General features: G+C 47.0%; 1 protein-coding gene across 1 annotated transcript in view; it reads right to left on the reverse strand.

The window, feature by feature from the left end:
• Nucleotides 1-5000, reverse strand: part of LOC135822823 (uncharacterized) — a 21480-nt gene that overhangs the window by 15471 nt on the left and 1009 nt on the right. The gene's annotated exons all lie outside the window — the stretch shown is intronic.

Below are 5000 nucleotides of genomic sequence, written 5' to 3' on the forward strand. Positions count from 1 at the left end.
CTAAGCCACAAGCAGTTGCAGTGGTTGCACTTCATCTATTTCAGAGCTGCCAAGTTCATTTTCTCTTTGGTCGGGAGATCTCCCTCAAAGGGGGATAGCCAGGCGGGAGGTCGGTCGGTAGCCCTTAAAACGAGTGGTTTTCCATCTACTTCCTCAGTAAACAAAAATATTGTGATGGATTTTTGAGGGACTGGTTTGCGCACAAACTGCCGTGAAATTAGTCACGATTACTTTCTCGGTCTTCCCTGGCATGCCATGAAAGAGATACGATGCAAAGAAAGCGACTCTTCACAAGTTGAAGTTGCTGAAACGATTACGTTTTTCCTTAGTGGCTTAGCTGATACCATAACGATCGGCTTATCGGCTAAACGATTCTTGTTGTAACTACATCAGTACAATGTACATTCTGTGAATTTCGAAAAAAATTACGAGTCCAACATCGCCAACAACGGAAAGCGGGTGCATAGATCCGATGATCCCGCAACAAGTCTGTCAGCTGTTCAAACTGACCAGACGAATACAAACAAGACAGAGGCGAAGCACTGGTTGCAACCCAAGAGCTGATGGTATCTTTCGCCTGTGACTTCGCTGACTTCGGCAATGAAGTCAGAGAAGCCGGCCAGGGGTGCAGATCGGTGGATTTTGACAGATGAGCTGACTTGAGGCGCGCCAACAAGTAACTAGTTGCTTTTCCTGTCTATGCTCAAAATAGGCCTAGACGCCAGGCCTAGCTTGTCGTCGAGCAAACTGATTCGGGAACTGTCGACAGAACGGAAAACACGAAACTGAAGACCACTTTACTGTCTTTAGCTCAAGACTACTCGCACGTCGAGGGAAATCCAGCCCCTGCAGATAGTGTTGACACATACTTAGGCTGCCAGTCCTGCATGCTGTATGTAAAAAAAAGTAGTCAGCTGAAAAGACGGCGGCGGTGATCGCGTCGATGTTTCTCAGATCGCGCTTGTACTTTTACACATACATCGATATTGCAAGACAGTTAGTGCAGTCGACAGCGCACTCATGCACTCCGAGTGCCATTGTCGACTTGCGTCGACGAGTAAACATGCAGTCCCCAGTGCGCGACAGGCAGACCTCACCCAGTTTGGGCCTCTATTTTTTCGACTATTGGAGATGTTTAGCCGTGGTAAACGGCCACTGGGCCCTGGAAGATGTCCATACCCATCGAAATACGCTGCCAGAACTTGAGAAGTATGGGTTGCAATTTTTAAAAAATCGAACCAGCGTCGTTGAAAATGCGCATCAGATTTTTTGCCCAGCGGCGAGGAAGAAATCGGTTCTCACGCATTTCCACCTCCCAGAGTCGGTGCGAGTATTTTCCCCTTTCCCGTCAACTTTCATTGCACGGAGCATGGAATTTGGTTCAGACTTGATGCCTAGCTATTACCCAAGACTCCAGGCAGCTATCCGGTGCGCGTATCCGTTGCGATAGGCGGCTGGAGTCACGGGTAGAAACAATCAAACGATGAATTCCTCACGGACGCATTCAATGCAAACTTGACGGAAACAGCGCTGGCGGCACTCACTGGGTCCAGAACTAAATTTTTCTAAGAACTACCACGTTACCATGGTGACCAGCACAGTCAAGAGACACTACAGGTATGTCAGCTACAACATAATTATATTCTTTCTACAACGACACCTACCTCTTGCTCAATACCTGACGATCTACTGCAAGCTGATGCGAAAGTGCATTACACCCGAGAACGCCGCGCTTGTCAACGGAACAGGGAAGGGCTTCACTCTCCAAAGTTGAAAAGTATTTGGACTGCTGCTAATCGGGAGAACAAACGACCACCACGGCGGCAGAACATTTCGCAGCTGTTCACCGACACGATCCGCTTCACCAAACGACTTACGAACGTTTCGTTTCCGAGTTTTCTGGTGGCAGCAACAAGACTTTCGTCCGCAACGACAGGACGGAAATCTCTCGCAACTGAAGTCCTGTTGCGAAGACAGAGAAGATTCCGCAAGCCATCTCTTCTGCTTCCAGTATTGTAGCTCTCCTGTCCATTGGCATATCTTTCAATCCCAACGAACGAAAAAAAGGATCTGCTTCTCTCTCCAAAACAACGAACAACTAACTAACTTTACTTCGCGAGTGTCCGGGCCGATCGTGTACATAGTGTATGCAGCGCATGCGGCGCATTTTGCATGACATGACACGCATTTTTGCGCAGCGGCTGGAGCTAGAGGGCAGCACGTTTGTACGGATTTGGCGATTTCTTCGACGGCAATGGCTTCCTTTATGAATTGACTACCGTATTTTACCGGTTGCAAGTCGACCCCGGTTATAGGTCGACCCCTGTATCCGGAGGTCTCAATTCTGCGTTTTAAAGTTTTCACCCAAAGAAGCCCTACTAACCCCTCCCTGCTATTAACACATCAACAAATCATGTAAACATTCCTTGTTGGAGGTTATAACATCCCAATCCTTCAAAAGACCAATAAACTGGAAAAATGTGTACACATAGTGCACTCGTGCATGCAGTTCAGGTCATTTTTTGTAAGATGCTGATAGTTCCCGGTTACAAGTCGAATTCCGGTTGTAAGTCGACCCCCACCCTTTCTCCTTCTATTTTAAGTCGTAAAAGGTCGACTTACAACCGGAAAAATACGGTACCTATGATGTATACTTTGGAAAGCGATAGTTCGTACAGAAAGTACCGAAAATTCCAGGAAAAGTTGGACTTTCGATTTTTGGTAAAAGTGCCTGTACAGCTAAGCTGACAGCCTGGCAGGGAGCGCCTTGTCACCTTGAGTGGTCAACTGGCAGTGAAAGGGTTAATCAATTCTCCAGAGCACAGCATATAGGAAATGTGCTAGTCGTATTCAATTCCGCCCAACCATTACCTAGGGATAATGATTTGAAGTGCACCAATTTCAGACAATCACTATAAACACAAATGAATGGGTGTAATGGGAGAATCGAGAACATTTCAAGACGACTTCACAGAACAGTACAGCGTACAGTGCACAAGTACAAAGCCTCGTCACTCGAACTGAGCGGACCGTGCGCATATGGTATTGATTATAACTTGGTATGCTGGCGCAAAACAATTGCTCATGGAGGAAGACGAAAGGGTCTCAACGCCTTGAAATGTCACATGGCCAGAAGTTGTTCGACACTGATGACGATGGCATGGTCTGCGGCACTGCGACCCGACCAGAACAAGCCAAAACTCATCACCTCAAAAAGCGCTTGTCGTATGGAAACGAGACTTTGGGTCTCAAGGACATGAACATCTCCTCTCTCCGACAAAGCAATACACTCGCTGAAATATTCTAGAATTTGACCTAACCACGCCGAAAAACTATGCGAAGTCGGATTCTCCCATCTGAAGTATTGAAACTTGTTTTCCACAGAATCAGGGTCTGGGTTCGAGGGGGTGAAGTCACAATGACAATAGGTCCGTTTGACCCTATCAGGTGAAGTCAAGGAATACTAGTGATAACCACAAGTGCAAGCATTGTACATGAGAAAACACAACCAGGGGCATTAATAGGCCATTCACACGACGTGTAAACCCTTGCACGTGTGTGACCACGGTCAACATGTGTCACTAGTGACAACAAAAACATCTACACGAGTGTGTAATAGTGATAGACATCTCATCAAGTGTACATAAACAAGAGTGCGCAACTCTTACATCTCCTCTGTTCCATGGGGGAGTTATTCGTCCATACAATGCATGCGCAAAACATGCGATGGGCACTGGACCTTCATTGCGAGTCTCTGTTTCGCCGTCTTGAAACCAACGATTTTTCGTACCAGACGATGGCAATTGTGACGAAACGTTGTACGTAAAAGGAATCGGTTCGGTTTGCAGTGCTGTGGGAATGGGTGTGGTAACCGAACTACTCTCTTCAAATTTCTCTCCCGGTTAACCCTCTCAGTGCCACGGGCGACTTTAGTCGCCCAGAATGAGTATGTGTGTACAAATAAATTCGTATCTCCACTTCTACACACAGGAGAGTTACAAACGACCACTCTACGTCTCCAGGAAGACCTTGGCTATCCACTTATCACATCGGTTTGTGTCCGTGAGGATAGACGTCGCCAGAATGCAGGAAACGGACATCGCTCAGGCGCCCTCTCGAGGAAGACTATTTTCGCTGCATTTTCTCTTCACAATGGTCTGCCTGACCTTGATATATTTCCAGAGAGCCATCGTTTGTAAAGATCTGTGGATATATAGCTGAGCTATGAAAAATTTGAGTCCAGCTCAACTCAGAAAAATTTGTATTTTTCTGACCCCCTTGGCACTGAAAGGGTGAATTAATAGCGTGTTATCAAACCCATAGCGCATTTCAATGAAGCCCATCCAAGCCACTCACGTGCCCACAGACTCATAGTTTCTGCCTTGCACAGTATTACAGTCAGACCTCGCATAACCGCACACATCCGTTTTCCACAAAAATATCCGGATAGGCGAGGAAACCGGATAAATAAACACGCACACTGTATGTATGCATGACATTATACTGTAAATCGGTAACCAACGATTTTCTTCCGGATGGCGAGGGATCCAGATAAAAGAGGACCGGATAAGCGAGGTCTGACTGTACTTAACAGTACAGCATGTGCAGTGCAGAATCAGGTGGAACACATGTTCAGGATCAACATGTGTAAATATTCACAATGTGAACGGCAACATGAGGGGTGTGATGGTACCACACATCTCATAAAGAGTACATACCCCCCCCCCCCCCCCCCCCCCCTCAGAGTGTGCAACTGGAATGGGGTTGTGGGACGGTGTAATCCGGGATGTACGTCATTTTTGGGTCAGACTTGCCTCATTCCATCGCGGCGGTGCACCACGCCCACACTTCCCCTACTTATGATGTCATTATTATGATGTGAAACACGGATTTCGCCGTCCCAGATCTGATAAGTGAACTTGCGCACCCTGGGGGGTTATGTAATCTTGATCTCATGGATAGCTATACAAGTGTAGGGCATGGTGGTGGTAGGTGCACCT

The sequence above is a fragment of the Sycon ciliatum genome, chromosome 8, assembly GCF_964019385.1.
Source record: "Sycon ciliatum chromosome 8, ocSycCili1.1, whole genome shotgun sequence".
NCBI classification, from domain to species: Eukaryota; Metazoa; Porifera; class Calcarea; order Leucosolenida; family Sycettidae; genus Sycon; species Sycon ciliatum.